The following is a 20285-nucleotide window of genomic DNA, read 5'->3' on the forward strand; positions in this document are numbered from 1 at the left end:
CGAGTCACTTTGTTCATTCTAGACAGGGTGACATCCTAAATAATTTTTTGTCCTATTTTAACCTCACATATATAAATGAGCTATGCTCGCCGCTCCAACAGTTCCAGCCAACCTTCCATGGAAAAGGGTGTAATTCTATCATTGATTTTACCCTCCTTTCTAGAACGTATGCCCACTTAATAACTTCATGGGAGACGTTAGATGTCATTCACGGAGACCACTATCCAATTTCTTTCTCCATAAAAAAGGCAGAACCAGAGCAGATACGGAAGGAAATTAACCCCACTTACCAACTCCCGATCACCCTTCCGCGCAAAAACGGTTACACCCTCAAATGGGACAAGGTTGATCCCGTGGGCCTTTTAACTAAACTGTTATCGAAGACGAGGAAGGAAATATTCATCTGCCTCTCCACCAGTGTCGACCCATTAATAATTTTGGATTCTTTTTCAAAAATCCAATTAGTCTTAAAACACTTATTGACCAGATATCATCGCCTGGAATCGAGGTGCCACTCTGGCTGGTTCGATCATAAGTGTACCACTGCACTAAAAAATTTGAAGACGGTCCTCCACGCTACTCCTAGATCCCCTCCTGAGATTAGAGAAGCCAGACAACTTTATCGTCTGGCAATAAAAAACAGGGAGAAATCACTGAAAAAAGAAGCATGGCAGGCCTTAATTTCAGCCTCCAAAAATAGGGACTCTAGTGCATTCTGGAAAGTGGTAAACGCTCCTGTTTTTCGTGATAAAAACAATACCGTCGCGATAGATATCGCCATAAATGGTGAAGCCTGGGTCACTCACTTTAAATAGCTATACGATAACGAAACCCCTTCCCTATTAGTACCTCCCGTTCCTACCATTACTCTCGGAAATGTGGAAAGTCCTTGTATGGGTGCTTATCCTTTGGGAATTTCGTTTACCTACGCCGAGATTAAAATGGCAATCAGCGAGTGTCCCTTAGGAAAGGCGCCCGGCCCAGACGGTATACCATCCGATGTTTTTAAGCACAAAATCGACCTCTGGGCACCAATTTTAAACAATGTCATGAATAGCGCATGCCAAGTGGGGATATAACCAACATGGACTGAGGCCACAGTGGTTCCGATATTCAAGAAGGGAAATAGACAAGATCCAACCTGTTATCGGCCTATTTCCCTTCTTGACGCACTAATGAAGGTAGCCGGTCGCATTGTCTTAAAGAGAATCCAACTGTTGGCGGAGGAAGCTAACATCATATCCAGCCTCCAGTATGGTTTCCGCACCGGCATGGGAACAGTAGAGCAGAGCTTAAATTTGTATTTTATAATTTCTAAGTACACCCAGGCCAGGAAGGGGAACCTTTTTATTACTTTCATTGATTTGAGCTCTGCGTTCGATTGCGTGGATCATAACCAACTTTGGTCCACGCTGTCGAACCTGGGCATCGACCAACCAATTTTATCAATTTATTTTATCAATACCTCAGATATCTGCTGGGAGCTCCAAAATCCTCAGCCACTTATCGTACCCACATTGAATTAGGTATCCCTTTTATTTCTGACACCATTAAAATTGCACCTTTTCTTTTATGGCACAAGGTGTGGGTTACCCCGGAGACAGCTTTTAACCGCAACTTAATTATTGACTGTCTCACCTTGGATGGAGTCAGACATATTAAATGGTTGTCCCACGTGCAAGACCTGTTGACTGAGTGTGGCCATCCCGAGTTTTTCTCTACCCCATCTACTATGGAATTGATTTCTAGAAAATCATTGAAACAACTGGCCATGAAACATCTAGCTAATAAAAGATGGTCAATAGAACAACTAAAAAACACTGCGTTGACATACCAGGAAATTACCATCAAACCTGGGCCGCAAATGTACCTCGTTGGTGACCTAACCTGTTTCTCAAGAATGTTGCTAACACGCTTTAGATTTGGTACTTTCTTCCGCATTGTTACTTTTCCATCTTGCAATAATTGGTCGAGGGACTTGCCCTCCTTCCCCTGTGATGATTTATCGCCCCAATCTAATTTGCACTGTCTCTTATTTTGTAAATTTTATTCTGTTCCACGAAGGATTATTTTGAGACCAATCCTTAAAGAGTGGGGCCTCCGCTCTTGTGGAGCTGCTTATGTGAGATTGCAACAGCTAGAGAACCACTCAGTGGCTCACGCTACATCCAGCTTTTTAAAACTCCTGATAAAATTCAGAAAGTCTATGTAATGCACTTTTTTCATGTACACATCAGTTTTTATATGGTTTTTATTATATCTGTTTTTACCAAATACGATATGCTCGATCTGTTTCAACACTGTTTTTTAATCCTGTTTTTCACCTTGGTGATTTTTTGGTGTGTGTCTGTTTTTTAATTTGTATGCTTTTATGAATTCAATACAGAATATCGAATAAAGCTTTGAAATTAGAAATTTGAAATTTGACTAACTATATTTTTTACAACGATATTTTGGATTCTATATTTTTGTACTTACCTGTTTCGAGATAGGGCTTCGATATTTTGGCATTCTATATTTTTCCTTCGATATTTTGGCAATTCGATATTCTTCTTCTCGATATTTCGTCAGTGATCCTTTACTGTTATGTATCTATATGCCTGCATATATTCATTGTTTTTAGCATTATGCTAGAATTCTTCCTCTTCTTTGCTCTCGTGCTTATAACCGTATATATCTGTTTCTGTCTCATGGTTGTTGCAGCACACATATTTTATACTAGAATGACACTGGTTCAATAAATACTTATTGAAAACATCCCCACCGTTTGTTCTGTGTATCTCTCTGAGACAAAGTGAGCACGAGTGACTGAGTGAAAAGTACTGTACTGTTTCCACGATCCCTGAGGGGTCAGGGTTTTCATGTTCAATAGTTGCCACAAGCTATTCACTCCATGGTAAGAGGGGCTCATAGTGGTACTGTGAGCTAGCTGAACTAACAGACTAACATATCCTCTGGGGGTGTCTGGAATCAGTCTGGACACCAATCCCTTAGGTTATGTTGTCCAAATGCACAGATCCTATGTAGATTTGTAGGAATTACATGACACTGCGGGGGAATTGGGGTTATGTTGAGTTGTTCTGGTTGTATTGTTTTACAGTATGGACCCATGCTATCATAACCAGAGTTATAACACAATGACCAAAGTCCCAGAAACAAGGTGCCAGACAATAAGTCATCGATAGTGGATGATTTCTACACAAGGTATGGGACTGAACACATGCAAGAGCGAAAGTAAAGATTGATTACATGGAATATGCAGGGGTTAAATAACTCCTAAATGGCTAGACAGATCTTATCATATCTCAAAAGACATCTCATTTACAATGCATAGATGCTGGAAAATCACTAAAGTGCTATCACCAAACATAGATTTGATCATGGGGGGGGAATGCATAGATATTTTGTATTCTGTAGGTACACCTCCATGGGAGTGGCTATTCCTATTTGATGTTCAGTCAACTTCAAATTCTTTGATTTGTTTGTTGACCTGGAGGGGAGATGCAAATTTCTGCAAGGTATGGTTGCTTGTGTTAAGCTAACCTTCCTAACAGTGTATTGCGCAAAACCTACTCATCACAGTTCTCTGATTAAATGCTAGCCAAGAGCAATCACATCAAGTGGAACATAAATAATCTGAGGGGGAATATTAATGCTGTCATAGACATCAACAAGGATAGATCTATTACTTTGGTGAGGTCCCTTTTGCGTGCTGCACAACCACATGCTGAATTACCATTTGGTGGACCTCTGAAACACCATAATTCTGAAGAAAGGGAGTTCAAATGTTTCTCTTCAGTCCACAATGCATATTTACGTATTGACTACTTGTTGTCCACTAGAGATGCATTTACCCACGCACACTGTCTGTTCACACTCCAAAAGCCATTGTCCCTATCACATCCTGTTCATTTTGCTAACCCATTGTTCTTCCGGTTATCAGCTTTTGGAGACACTGTTTTAAATAAGAAATGAGGCAAGGGATAGTTTTTTCTTTATTTTTTTATATATATTTGTCCTGTCTCAAGCTCCCCTACAAGATGGGAGACTTTCAAGGTCTACATAAGATAGGTGTCTATGTCCAAACGGTGCAGTATACTGATATCAATAAAGGGATTGTTGTCAAAGGTAGATTCTGAACTCAAGAATTTGGAAACGAAATATGGCACATCACCTCTGTCGTAATGTAGGAGGGACCACCCCAACATACTCACAATCAAGAATATACTGACAGGGAAACTGAATACCTGAGTGTGAGAAGCTGGCCTGTTATATGATGTCCGCTAATGTAAGTGGGCACCTTGCACCAGTCCAGACAACCCTTATGGTGATTTAGGAGGTCTCAGACAACCTTAAGAAGCTATCCCAGTGGTAGCTGTGGAGAGCAGCCTTCAGGCTTAGTCTTGAAGGAAGGAGTGTAAAGCAGCTTGTTTTACCAGAATGCAATCTTATGGTATAGATTAACAGAAAAAGAATGACACAAAGTATGGATACAAATATGTATTTATTATGGAATACTCTCTAGTATGTTACAGTATCTCCTACATGGAGATAGACACAAAGCACAAAATACTTTAGCAAACAAATCACAGTAAATAAACCATGTACATAATCCACTATGTCCTGTTTGGGAGGTATGAGACGTAACTCCCATCCCTCCTTCACCAAACACAAGGGACCCCTACTGGATGCCCAAGAAGAAGTTCAAAAGGGCTGTAGTCACCCCCATTCTGAGGGACCTTTCTGTAGGCAAAGAGAAGGCAGGGCAGAAGAACATCCCATTTTCGCCTAAGCTTTGATGGGAGGCCATGATCATTCCCTTGAGGGTTTTGGGAAATCTCTCAACTAAGCCATTGCATTGTGGATGGTAGGGGGTGGTGGACTTGTAATTTACACCACACTCATTCCACATTGCAGTGATATAACTTGACATGAAGTGTGTATCTCTGTCAGCTAAAACCTTCTTAGGGAAGCCTACCCTGGAAAAAATTCCCAAGATGACCCTTGCCACCACTAGAGCTGTAATGGTCGTAGGGGAATGGCTTCTGGGTACCTAGTGGCATGGTCTACCACCACTAGGATATAACTGTGCCCAGAGGCTTTAGGAGGGTTCATAGGACCAATTATGCCAATAGTAAACCGCTCCCTTGGTGTTCTGCTACGGGAATGTCATGTGCTAGGGTGAGTAGAAAGCCCCTAAACTTCAGAGGTATAACCAACCTCCTGGTGGCACCAGGCTTGGGGTCTCTAACCTCTGACTAAATGAGTCCCTCATCCCAGTAGATCCTGTGGGACCCACTGACATTCCGAGAAGCCTCAGCAGCAGCTTGCTGTCTGAGGGGTTCAAGAGAGGGGCACGTTTGCTGCTCCAAACTCAAGTCTGCCTCGGAAGGGCCCCATATCCCCAAGAACTCAACCTGATCAGGCTCAAGCTCATCTGGGACTGTTCCTTCACAGGGACTGAAATCATCTCCCTCAAGAGACTGATCTTTACTCTTAGTCTGGGGGGGAGACACAGCCTTACCCCTCCTGTTTCTTCTCTTGGATGGCACCTGGTTCATTGTTCCAGGATCCAGGGCCTGTTCAGTGGATGTTAGCTTGGCTTGTGACCTAGTCACAACAAACACATCTACAAAGATGCCCAACATTGCTACATGAGTCCTAAATTAAACTTCAGCCCAGGCTGAAGTTTCCAAATCATTGCTCAACATGCAATATACTGGTAGGTCTGAACTTACCACAACCTTTTTGGGCCAGTTACACCTCCCCAGCTGAATTGAACAACTGCCGAAGAATGGTCAGTCCTGACATTGTTTGCATTGGTCACTTGGTACATTTCACCAAGTATGATCTGTCCAGGAGATGTAAGTTTTTATGTCACCATGGTGACAAATGCCCCTGTGTCTCTGTAGGCCATTGCCTCTGATCCATTGATCAAAGGCTATTGTCTGCACTTGCCCAGGTTACTAGGACCGGCAAGTAAGGTGGCAATATCCATGCCCCCATCTCAGACTGAAACAGCCTAAGCTGGAGTTGTGACTAAACCAGAACCCACCTCAGATCGAAAGGTTAACCCCGCTAATCCCTTGTCCCCTGTACCACCACTTGTACTTGTGCTGGGGAAGCAGTTGCCTTAGGGGCAGTGGTGGTAGGAGTAGTTTCCTTGGATTTTGGACAATCAGTATCTTTTGTCCAATGGGTTTGTACTAGGCCTGGGCGAAGCACTACGCTACGCTCGCGAAGTTTGCGAAGTTCGCGCTACTTCGCACTACGCGAACTGCACGTAGCACAGTGCGAACACGCGTAGCGTAGTGTTGCGTAGTGCTGCGGTCCTTTTTTGCTTGCTCGCGGTCCTCAACTTCAAGTTGGCGACCGCGAGCAAGCAAAATGACATCCCGGCGAGACTTTTTCCTTGTTCGCGATCGCGAGCATGGAAAATAAACCTCCTGGCGAGATTCCCAACGCGAGGAGGTCAGGTTTCTCATTGCGAGGGGTCGCGTATGCTCGCGACCGCTTGCGATGAGAAACTACCAGTTCGCGTTGAGAAATCTGCCGCTCGAGTAAAAATCTACTCGAGCAGCAGAAAACTGCAGCTCGCACTGTGCAAGATGCCATTTTCAATGATTGCACAGTGCCGGTTGCTTGTCCGCACTGTGCAATCATTGAAAACAACATCTTGCACAGTGCGAACATGTTACTACGCAGTTCGCGAAGTGCTACGCGTAGCTCGCGTAGTGCGAACTTCACTTTGCGTAGCTTCGCGAAGTGCTACTTCGCGAACTACGCCCACCCTTAGTTTGTACCTTACACAAGTAACACCAAGGTTTCTTTTTGACTTTTTCCTTGTTGGATTGTCACTCCCCCCAGATGCTGGTTTTTGGGGCCCTGATGAAGACTCTTTGTCTTTAAGCTTGAACCTCCCCCCCCCCTTCTCATGAGCTTTTGAAGAATCTTGCTTCTTCTGGTCACTCCCCATGGTTCTGGTTATTTTGCTTCACCCTGGTTCTGACCCATTTATCTGTCTTCTTTACCAATTTTAGGGGAGAAGTCAGATCTGAGTCCACGAGGTACTGACGCAATAGCTGTTTTTGGCAATTATTAAGGGTCTGCTCACTCATCATCAAATTGTACAATCCATCAAAATCATGCACTATGTGAAGCAACCAGCCTTCCAGAGCCTTAATAGCACTATCCACAAAGTGTACCCAGTCCTGAGTTTGTGTCCTCTGTGTTTCTCTGAACTTAATCCTGTACTGTTCAGTGGTTAAACCAAACCCATCAATGAGAGCACTCTTCAATAGTGAGTAATTGCAGCATCCTCTTCTCTAACAGTGAGGAGCTTATCTCTACCTTTGACAGCAAAAGAGAGCCACAAGATAGCTGCCCCCTTCTCTTGAGGGACCCTCTGAACTTTACAGGCCCTCTCTAAAGCAGTTATCCATGTATGGCTGTCATCCCCAACATGGTAGGGAGGGACAATGTTTCTCAGGTTCTTATTGTCAAAGGATTGTTCCTTACTTCTAGTGACCCTAGCGCTGCTACCATGAGACTCAAGTCCCAATTTCTTCCTTGCCTTCTTGATTTCTAGGGCATCTCTGTCAAGGGCCAACTGCTCTTTCCTGAGCCTAAGCCTAGCTTTCTCAAGTTCAAGCATGTGATACTCTCTATCCGAAGAGTTCCCTCTTTTATTAGAAATTGAGGTCCCTACTGACTATCTAGACGTATCGGACTCTACAGACGAGGACCTAGACCTCCTTGGTCTACTCTGCACCTTCCCAGGATGATCAAAGAGGGCATCCTCTTGTTCCTCTGTATTCTCCTCTGGGAGGTTTGAATTGTCCAGGTGGGAGCCATCAGGCTCCCCCTGCTCGGGGTTTGATTCTAGTTCAAAGAGGGGTTCCCCTCTTGACCTATCTTTAATCCCTGCAACACCCACTCTGTCCTATTCATCTGACCCAGCGGCTTTCCTCAGGTCATCCAACAGTATCACCTCTACCAGACACTGAGTGTTGGCACTTCTCCCTGCCTTCAGCTTTCTAGATGCACACAGTGCTTTCAGTTCTTGGAACGAAAGTTCACTGCATCTATTAGGCAGAGAGCCACTAGCATCTCCTTTAGTAGACATACAAAGTGAGGTGTTGTGTTGCACCTACCTAACCTAGTGGGAGCTAAACTCTCTTAGGTTGGAAAAAGGGTGCGCTAGACCCTTAAATAACCTAACCCGAAGTTCAGTAGAACTTGCTATTCTAAGCCTGTATTTATATGTGCATAGTACTTGTGGCTTTTCAGTTAATCAATGCAAAGATTTATCTGGTACAACAATGCAGGCTTGGATCCCAACCACTGGACACCAACGTGAGAATCTGGCCTGGTATATGATGTCCACTAATGTAATTGGGCAGCTTGCACCAGTCCAGAAAACCCTTATGGTGATTTAAGAGGTATCAGACATCCTTAGAAAGCTATCCAAGTGGTCGCTGTGTAGAGCAGCCTTTAGGCTTAGTCGTGAAGGAGTGTGAAGCAGCTTGTTTTACCAGAATGCAATATTAAAGTATAGATTAAATGAAAAGGAACCACACAAAGTATGCATGAAAATATGTATTTATTATAGAATACTCTCTAGTACGTTATAGTATCAACTACACGGAGATAGACACAAAGCACACAATCCTTTAGCAAAGAAATCACAGTAAATAGCAATAATACACAGTGGGCCCCGGGGGTGGGGATGACTAAACCATATACTAAAAAAGTGATATAAGAACCACGACTCAAGTCAGGACAATGTTGAGAGGACGTAGAAATGCTGGAGACACACAGAGCCACCCAAGGTAAGAAGATAGGGACCCCACGGAGAGCATGTGCAGTGTGAGAAAACAATTGCGTGCTCCATACAAGTCTATGTGCAAGGCGCGGTTCAAATTTTAAAGATTAGGGACCCTTCCCAGTGGACCCTGAAGAAACCCCATGGAAGACAAAAGGTTGCACAGCCACCCCACCTGTGGATACCGTGGTACCCAAGTTACTTGTCCCAGGTATGCTGGATAGGTGTGCAGTGGCGTCAGAAACAGCCATCAAACCCAATGGAGGACTTTAGCAAAGTGCCGCTGCTGGAAGAGGAGAAAGTGTCCAGAGGAATCCAAACCTGGTTTCTTGATGAGGAGTACCTGAAAGCAGAAGGGACAGAGTCTATGTCACTCAGGGGTGACCAGGAGACTCGGAAGATGAATGCCCTCTGATGTTGGGTGCTTCAGGAAGGATGACGGTGAGCTTGACTCTACAGCTGCGATGAGCAGGCAGCGCTGAGGATGACCAGGACCTGGATACAAGCTGTCCCACAAAGGATGTCAAATGCTGAGGGGTCCGTGTCCTGCAGGAGCACCAACAAGCCTTGGCAAATCCAACCCACACAAGAAATCAAGAAGGTGCACGGTTGGGACCAGCAAGCTCCAGGAGACTCACCACAAGCAGGAAAGTCAGGGCAGGTCCAGAGCACTCAGGGGAGCCTAAGGAAAACAAAGGCAACCCTCAAATGGACCCACAGGCTGGAAGCACAGGAGTTGCAAGAGGACCTTGACCAGCTCACTAACAGGAGCAGGCCACAGTGCCCACAAGGCTGTGTGGCTGAAGATCTTGGTGGAAGAAGTTGCCGTAGGTTGGGGCTACTTGGAGCCCAATGCACTTGTTGCGACGTTGCCAACAAGCATATGCACTTGCAAAAGTACGCAGTGCATAGGGCTTCAGTTAATGCAGCCTCCACAAGGGATTCTGAGCTCGGACTTGGTGAGAGGGCAGCTCAGGCCTCGAGAGACGTAGATAACTACCACCTGTGTTGTTGAACCCTGCAGAGTCCACAGAACCTTGGGATCAGCAGACTAATCAGCAGTGTTGCAGAGCCTGCGAATGCCCTTCAAGGGAGATTATCTTCAAGGTCCTGCATGGATCCTATATAGTGCACAGGCACAGATGATGCAGCAGACTGAAAGGGGAATGGCGTCAGGCCCAAACGAAGTCCAGTGAAGTCCAGATTGCACAGATGGTAGAAGTACAGTGGTTTCAGTTCTGAGTCGTGTCCACGATAAATCTAGGGACTTGCACCCAGGTAAACCCTTAAGTATCCAAAGGAAATGGTTGGAAAGATTCAAGGGACCCTCCCAGAGGAGGGTCTGGACAGGGGGGGAGTTTACTCCCATGTCCTTTGTCCAGTTTTGTGTCAGAGCGGGTGAAAATGGCTCCCAGCACTGGTTTTCTACTGGACTATGCACAGAGACACCGAATGTGCACCTCATGCAGACTTTCAGGCGCTGGCAAGCGCACCCACCGAGCCCTAATGCACTAAATCCTGTCTGGGAGGATTTCACACCTCCCTGTGACAGGATGCCTAGTGTTCTGCTTTCCCCTGCTCGAGCTTGGCTTAGCAGCAGAAGGGCAGATATGTGTCTCTGCTCGGCAGGAACTATTTTGTGCTGTCCTGGACTAGAAGGCTGGTACTGGGAACACCGAGAGCCTAACGGAGGGCTCTTCCTGTGCTTAGAATAATACCTCCCACACCATTTACGGTATGGGGGTATGATTCCAACATGTTTGATACCAAACATGATAGTATTCGTTGCAGCCGTTTTCGAGATGATCATCGTGCGGTCATGTGATGCCCCTCTATTTAGTATATGGTGCTTCACTGACAACCCGGGAGAATGGACTCTGTAGGTTGCAGGTGTGTCCTGCTCATGCAGGGGCACCTCTCACTTAGAAACAAGCTCCCTTCCCTCAGGATTGTAATAGCCTGCTAGAGGGGTGACTTTTAGGTTTTAAGTGCAGTGACACTTAGATATAGTAAACCTATATCTTTCGTAAGTGGTGAATGCACCGACTTACACAAGCTGCAATGGCAGGCCTGTATTTCCATGTTGAATGGTCCCTCATGGGTGGCATAGTACATGCTGCAGCCCATGGGAGACCTCTGGAGCACCTATGCCTTGGGTACCTGGGTACCATATACTAAGGACTGACAAGGGTACCCCAGTATCCAATCTGGGGTGTACCTAAGTATATAACACAACAATTTAAGGAGAAAGCAGATAGACTGGGGTCCTGCTTAGCAGGATGTCAGTCAGACTAGTCAAAAACATCATCACATCAAGCAAAAAGTGGGGGTAACCCGCTTTCCTACACAGAGTGAACTTGAGAAAGACAGCTGTTATAGTGGGTGAGACCAATACGGGAGGATATTAGCCTGACTGATCACCCCTAAAAAGGCCTCACATGAGATTGTGGAAGTGAAGGCAATGGATGGTATGTAATGCCTCTCAACTCCTGAGATCATACCATTTTTCACACAATTCTACAGAAACCTTTATAATGAGGGATAGAGTTGCTGGATGCCTCACTCAATAAGTATGCTGTGGAGGTAGTGTTGACTGGCTGGAGTCCATTGAGTTGGAAACCTTGAATATTCCCTTCACTACAAAGTGGGTCTAAGCAGCAATTAAAGATCTGTCGAATTGCTGAGCACCAGGCCTGAATAGACTAACCTTTGAATTTTACAGGGAGTATACTTGACATTTGGTGACTACATATGAAGAGGCACGATAAAATGGTGCACTCTGAGAGAGGTAGTTATTGTGATCTCTGTAAAACCCTACATACCACCTCCTACAGGCCTTTGTCACTCTTAAATCTTGACACTAAAATATAAGTAACATATATGGCCAAACAGCAGTACCCATGCGTGATAGGGCTAGGGTCACCTGGAAGAGTCAGGGTTTATACCAAGCAGTATTTAATCTAAAAATGTATTTTCCATTTTGCACCAATTAAACTCAGACCTCCCTATAGTGGCTATATTGCTAGATGCAGAGAAAGCATTGGACTCTCGCAATTTGCAATACATGATTAACTGTGCAGGGTAAAATTTGGTGCTGGCCTGTTGATCTGGATAACCCTACTAAACAAGGATCCAGTGGCTTGCGCCAAAGCCAGGCAGAAACCACCACTCCAGTCAGGGCAAGGGAGTTACACACTGAAGATAACCCCTGCTCACCCCCTTGGAAGCTTGGCACAAGCAGTCAGGCTTATCTCAGAGGCAATGTGTAAAGTGTTTGCGCAACACACACACACAGCAGCAACACCCTAGGCACACCACAAAAGGAACTCCACACAAGGTTATATATAAAAAATACTCAATATAAATAGGGAATGGATCACTTGACCTGAGTAACCAGGGTTTGCAACGTGTTAATTAAAAACCCTCAATCACGTATGTAGGTCATAAGCGGTATATCTTGGTTCTCCGTCAAGTTAAAAAACGTGACTGCATCATCATTGGGCTTTTTTGTATGCTTACCTCCATCCAGAGGATGAACCACTGGTTATTGCAGGGTTTTTAATTAATACGTTGCAAACCCTGGTTACTCAGGTCATGTGATCCATTCCTTATTGATCTTGAGCATTACTGCAAGGAAGCTGAATGGATCACAGCCTCTTCTTTCTTCCTCCACTTGATTAATCGTACATATAAAAATAGCCTTTGTATTATCAAAAACACATTAGAGTAGTAATCATACAATATACACTGTGCCAACGGGCACTAGGCAAAATTTAAAGGGGATTATATACACATGACATGGCCAATTGGGCCACTGTCAGAACCATCACAAAGTGAAAATAGTAAATGCAGAGCCTATAATAAATGTAGAACACAACCAGTAATTACTGCCAAAACACTGTACTCAGCATTATCCTGTAACATAAATCATATTATGTAATCAGCATCACATCAAGCGTAAAACACATTATGCACCAACCTCATAAGCATAAACACAGTACGCCATAACCTCATAAGCATAAATCACATTTTATACTAAGTCTGTGCACCATAGAAAAACTAATTAGGTGCATACATCACCTTAGCGTAATTGCTGAACTGACCCCCAGGCCAACTGGCCTCTTACTGGGGCTCAAAGGCCCTATGACCTAAAAATGTCAGGGCGTAAGCGGTGGGCCTTCTACTGGCACCTGGGGCTGCCAATGCAGCAGAAAGCAATGTGCCCCAAAGTCCGGGTGCGCAATGCGGAGAGGGAAGGGGGAGTGTATCTCACTTAGCAACAAATTGCCGCCAAAAAGGAAGAATGGCACTAGCACTAACTGTGCCACTGAAGCCCCAATGGCATTTCTTACAGAAATGTACCCCATGTGTTGCAGCTGCCCTCTGTCTAGCGGGGCAGCTGTGGCATCACAATAGGCACTGCTGCGCCCTGTGCACCAAGGACACAGGCACCGACAATGTGCCCTGACAGGGTCCCTCTCCCCAGCCAGCCCCACTAGGAGAAAGAAGACATGGCCCTCTCTGAGCCCCACTCACCCGGCTCTTCAGGGAAGGCTCGCCTCTCTACTGGTGCCACTTCTGGCCTCTGCGGGGCTCTGCTGATCTTCGCCGGTCACCAGGAACACATGGGGCTCTCTTCCTTGGTCCAGAGGGTCCCCGTACCACCACCAGCTGCGCCTCCTCCGGCCCTCCACTCCGGGGCCTGAAGGGGAGGAAATTGAGTCCGCGAGACTCTCTCGCTCGTTTGCAGGCCCTGCCCACAGTCAGGCATGGGTGCCTGACTTCCGTTTTTGGGCACTTTCTTCTTCAGTGATAATGCAGGGTGGGCGCCCGCTTGTTATCACCATAAGCGGGGTGGGCACCCACTCGTCACTACCATAAGTGGGGTGGGCACCCCCCTGACAATAAAAAGGTATAAAGCGGGGTAGGCTCCTGCTGATATCAGATCAGCATAAGCTGCAGGGTGGCTCCTGCTGAAATCGGCAAGACGCTGGGTGAGCTCCTGCTTCCCGCGCTGTGCAGGGGAATCCCCACACTGGGATTCCCTCCAGATGCTCTGGCATCCCAGCGCTGCAGAGCACATACGCTCCACTCCTCTTCTCTTCTCTTCCTCTGGTAAATAAAATACAGCGCTCAGCCTGTCTCCCACCTAACACAAACAGGGAGCAGGCATCCCTTCTTTTCCAGAAGTGTGCAGGAAGGCAACAATAAAGAGTCCTTGGTGCTGGGGGGACCACAGCGCAGCCTGGCAGTCCAGCACACAGGGACCCCTAGGAGACAGCAGCTGGGTCCCGTAGCAGTTCCTCCCGGCAGAGGGTCCCCTCCAAGTAATCACAAGCACAGAACAATTTCATGTGGTCACAGTCCCTATATTTATACTAAGCATTCCCTTGTCTGTAGTGTAGGGTTTGGGGGAACCAGATGCAACTGGTTCAGGGGGGACTTGGAGCACTTTGTTTTCCAAGCTCCTCTTCCCCTTTGTCAGGTGGGGGCTAGGTGATCAGACAAACAACAGGGGGCGGAGCCAGCATTCTACATGCTGGGCACAGTCCTATTCAGAGTCAGGGGATTACTCCTCCCACTACTCCCACTGAGGATGTCCCATTCAGCCTAGCGCTGACTCACCCTGCCCCTCCTGGAGCCACACACACCTCCCAGCCAGACATGCAATTCACATCAGGCAGGCAGACACATAGCACACAGAAATTCCAACTTACAAAAGTTGCATTTCTAAACCAGTCATAATAAATCTGTGCACACCATTGCATAGCATTTATTATTACTATTCCAACCATACTAAACTTGATCACCCACCCTGCTCCTCTCATAACAAGAATTACCACTGACACACTCATCAGGGAACCCCCCAAGGCAATCCTATGGGAGGGCAAGCCAATCTCACCAAATGTAACACAGAGCACACACTCACTTTACCCTGGACAGCTGCGCTAAAGTGCCCAGAGTCCTAAAACCACTACCACCATCTTGGAAAAAAGGCTAGGAGAAAGGCAAATGGTTTAGGGAGGACCCTGCGAAAAATTGCCAAGTCCAACACATTCATTTTGGATTCAGCAAGGTTGATCATCCAATTGTAGGATTGCCTTCGTGGATATTAACTCTAGTATCACATGGATCATCAGAACTGAACATCGCAACAATGATTTCAATCAAAGCTCAGAATTGTGACAACTCTAAAAATTGTCTGGGAAGATATCTTACAAGTGCAAATCATGGTGGTTTTTCATCCAGGGTACAATTGCCTGCTCTTCACACATTTAAGATGGATTGATTTGGATCAATTTATAAAGGAAAACACAGCAAGTTCACATAGCCCCTTTCTATCTGCATTTTTACTTCTTGCATGTGAGATGCATCACAGTTTTGCTGTTTGATTTCAATCCCTTTTCTAAGACATTATAATGCATTTACATGTCCATTGTGCTGTGTTAACATTTATGGTTTGTTGCTAAGGGGCTGATTGCGTGTTTATCGATCTTCAGCTGAGGCAACCACAGCCACGGTCCCAGGAAGACCACCAGGCCCATGGTGCAGCCACCCACTGGAATACAAGTTTAATCCAGGGCGGGCAGGTGGTGCTGCAGCAGTCTCATGACAGAGGAGTTTTAGGTGGATTGGAGAGATTAACAAGCAAACTGCTGCAGTTAAAGTGCCTGCAACACATTGCTGCCCAGTGTGGCATGCACCACATCATGCATGCCACACAGTACAGGAAAGAAGGTGCAATTCCAAGAGGGTACAACATCTGCGCGCCCACACAACTCTCATGGCCAGACTCAGCCAGGGGACCTGTTAGAGCCCCCTTAACTGCATTTTCACCACCATTTTCATGGCAGCCCCCCGCCATGAAATGGGCGATGAAAATATAGTCAGAATATACTCCATGGTACTGGAGTTGGCACCACCTGCATATACAGGCCCTTTAGGATCGCTACCTTAACAAAGTTCTTGAGCCCAGTGATGCATGTAATAGGGTGGATGAGTGGTGGTGGTCGGACCACCACTGCAACTATGGGGGTTCCAGGACCACTGTATTCGTAGTAAGGCCCTAAGTCTAAGTAAGCTTGTGTTTTGGCTATGGAAAAATTTGTTGAAATTGATAATGGATAAACAGGAGGTGACTCAACTGGTCCTTAGCTTACATCTTAACTGCTAATGATCTGGGTTGTTCCCATCAAATGTAAGCATAGTGTTAAAACTCAGGCATTCATTTGGACCTCTGCCTCATCCAAAAAAGATTCATTGGCTAGAGATAGCTGGGTTCAGTCATGTACACAGAAAACTTCACTTCCTCCTACATTATAACTGCAGAAGATGGTGGTTGGTGCTGTGATAAAGCACACATTATACTATAAAAATGACCTCCATAGCAGTTTCCCACAGGCTATGATACAACAGCTAAAATGTGTTCAAATGATTCTGTTCTGTTATTAGTAGGCTGAAAAATTTGTATCACATTTAATATCTCAGAAAAACATTTCACTGAGGGTCTATTACTCCAAGCATAACCTTAAAATATCTGGCTCTACTATTTAACTGTGCATCTGGCATAAGGATAATTGCGCTGGCAGTGATCACAAATCATATAGGGTCCCCCATTATTAACCATGCCACTAGAAGCATCAAATTATCCATTATAAATATGGTAAAAAATACAAAATTATACAAATTACATTTTAAAAAGCATAACATCTCACACCATATACTTCTCTACATAGCATTGGAAAACAATATTCCAAAATGCTTTATTTCCCTCTTCCTTTCCGAAGACGAACAATATCACATGAGCATACAACATTACATCTTTCGTCCTTCAAAGCACATTAGCATTTTAGTACCTTCTATCAAGCATGAGAGTTACATCTGTAATTCACTCCTTCACATTTGAGTAACTTTACTACTTTTGGCTATTCACAAAATCTGAGTGTGAAGCTTTTGAAGATTTACACATCTGATGTAGAGGTTGGAGCCAAATTTACAAGTGCAAGTTAATACTGCTAAAAAAGAAACACTAGTAAATCCAGAACCACACATAGTCAACCACTGATACATTCTCCAATCGAAAGTAAATAATTTAGAACCTAATATACCATTAACTACTATTAAAATATAATTAAATGTTTTATACATCACTTTTAATATTCATTAACACATTGTAACAAAATTGAAAAGAAGTCACACTTCTCCAAAATGCATTATGCCAGAGCTGTCATTAAAGTGGACTTCCGGAAGCCACCCGCTGTGTCCTCTGATTACTTTTAATGAAGTGGTATTTGTGTGAGGAGGAAGCGGAGGAAGACGAGGAGGGCCAAAAAAAGTAGAAACAGAACGTTCCACCCCAATCGTAACACGCAGAAAGCGGGGAGGACGATAGAATTAAATGAGAATGAACAAACTGTAATCAATCTGTCAGATAGAGATCAGACAGATACTGAATTGACAGTATTACAGTTGGGCCTTACATTTTGCCCCACTCCAGCATTTGACTATACACAGCCACGCATACATTTGTATAAATCCATTTGGAAGATCAAGCTTATGAAAATACATCTATTACATCCTAAAAAAGGAGTAACTCAAGTGCCAGAAGGAAGAGAGGCTTTTGATCAGCTAACAGGAGCTGATTTACAAGCTATCCTAACACTTCATGAACTATATGATGATCAGGAAAATCGTGAAACCAACGCTACTCAGAGGTTGGAGGAAAGTGGCATTGCACAAAAAGGATGTAAAAGCAATTTAAAAATCAAATCGAGAACAATTCCAAGGACGGCATATGATGCAATTGATGCCTTCCAGGAGGTTGTTATAGACAAACTGAAAATTCTACAGAAAGAGGGATTCAATTGGAAAACTCAAGGAGGATGAGACGATAATCATTAAACCCTCAGACAAAGGGGGTAATGTGGTGATCCTCAGAAGAACACTTTATGAGGATGAAGTGCTGTCTCAACTCAAGAGGATAGAACACTATATTCCCATTAATAGACAACAATATGTGAAGAGCATATCAGATTTCCATGACTTTATTACGAGTTGGAGAGATGAGGGAACATTGGATCAGGAAGACTGGAACTTTCTTAGATGTGAACATACAGAATTGGCAACTTTTTATCACTTACCCAAAGTGCATAAAAGCAAAGTATGGCCTCCAGGACGACCGTTCGTATCATCGAAAAATTGCTTATTGGAAAATACCTCAATATACATTGATCATTTCATTTCTCCTATGGTCAAAGATTTGAATTCATATTTACGTGATACGAAGGAGTTTTTACGCATCATTGAGGGTTCCAGATGGGAACCAGATATGCTGTTAATAACATTGGATTTGTCAGCCTATATACATCCATTAATCACGAAAAGGGCCTGCAAGCCATTAGCTTCTTTTTAGAGGAGAGACCATTGAAATATCACAAGCATAATCAAATGCTTATTGAACTGACCAAGTTTTGCCTTAATACCAACATTTTCATTTTTTCAGGGCAATTATATTTTAAAAAGCAAGGTACCGCGATGGGCACGTGCTTTGCCCCCAGCTACGGGAACTTGTTCGTGGGCTGGTGGGAGAAGCATGTGGCCTGGATGGGTACCAATGAAAAATGGATGGATAGCATCGCTCTGTGGACACGGTACATTGATGATCTTTTCATCTTGTGGCGTGGTCCGCAGAGCGAGGCGGAGGAGTTCATCAGAGCCCTGAACATAAACGACCACAATTTGCAGTTTACTAGTTGCATTAGCAACAAAGAGGTTGTTTAATTAGATCTGAGGGTCTACACTGAAGGAAGCAATTTAGAAATAACGCTCTATCGGAAGCCAACCACAGGAAATACAATTCTGCATGCAGGGAGCTGCCTAGAAGTGTGATAAACAATATTCCTTTAGGTGAATTCCTTAGGATGAAGCGTAATTGTTCCACCCCCTCAGAATGTGACAAAGCTATAGGTCAGGCCAAACTGAGATTTCACAAAAGACGCTATTGTAGGGGCATTTTAAATGAAGCTGAAGGAAAATGCAATGCCACAGAGAGAAGCCAACTGCTTGTAGATAAGGAAAAAAGCAAAGATAAGAATATCAGGGTCATCACCAATTTCACTGAGAAATCATCAGAAGTGTTTCAAATTCTCAGAAGAAATTGGAAGATACTGAAATCCGACAATGTAATGGGGAAAATGTTACCGGAGAATCCTCTAGTAACATACAGAAGAGGCAGTTCCCTGAAGGATCATTTGGTGAGAAGTCTTTATGAGCCGGAAAGGAAGAAAACAGTACCCGTTACGTGATTTGTTCCCTGTATGAAGTGCAAAGCATGTAAAAACAGCCATAAGGTAAAAGATTATCTTATACCAGGGAAAAAGGCTAAAACCTCTATCTCAAAACTCCTGAACTGCAACTAAGACTACACAGTCTATTGTTTAGTGTGCCCCTGTGGGAAACAGTATGTGGGAAGTACTATTCATCCCACAAAAAAAAGAGTCCTAGAACATCTTAGGGCGATAAATAACAGGGATCATAACTATCCTGTTGCGCGTCATTTCGAAATGGAACATGACAGCAACAGTAATCTTCTCACATTCTTCTGCTTGGATCAGGTTGTGAAATCTGAGAGGGGAGGAGATCATGTGAGAAAGTTACGCATACTAGAATCTAAGTATATTATTAAGTTGCAAACCAAAATGCCTAGAGGGCTCAACAATGAAGAAGAAATGTGGGTCCATATAGGCTACTAAATTTGTTCCTGAGTACGAGATATGTGGTGGCATTAATTTATTCTCGCCTCCTAGTGATAAGGAAGAAGGAAAGAACACTATATTCCCATTAATAGACAACAATATGTGAAGAGCATATCAGATTTCCATGACTTTATTATGAGTTGGAGAGATGAGGGAACATTGGATCAGGAAGACTGGAACTTTCTTAGATGTGAACATCCAGAATTGGCAACTTTTTATCACTTACCCAAAGTGCATAAAAGCAAAGTATGGCCTCCAGGACGACCGTTCGTATCATCGAAAAATTGCTTATTGGAAAATACCTCAATATACATTGATCATTTCATTTCTCCTATGGTCAAAGCTTTGAATTCATATTTACATGATACGAAGGATTTTTTACGTATCGTTGAGGGTTCCAGATGGGAACCAGATATGCTGTTAATAACATTGGATATTGTCAGCCTATATACATCCATTAATCACGAAAAGGGCCTGCAAGCCATTAGCTTCTTTTTAGAGGAGAGACCATTGAAATATCACAAGCATAATCAAATGCTTATTAAACTGACCAAGTTTTGCCTTAATAACAACATTTTCATTTTTTCAGGACAATTGTATTTAAAAAAGCAAGGTACCGCAATGGGCACGTGCTTTGCCCCCAGCTACGGGAACTTGTTCGTGGGCTGGTGGGAGAAGCATGTGGCCTGGGTGGGTACCAATGAAAA

Source organism: Triturus cristatus, chromosome 2_2, assembly GCF_964204655.1.
Source record: "Triturus cristatus chromosome 2_2, aTriCri1.1, whole genome shotgun sequence".
In the NCBI taxonomy this organism is placed as follows: domain Eukaryota; kingdom Metazoa; phylum Chordata; class Amphibia; order Caudata; family Salamandridae; genus Triturus; species Triturus cristatus.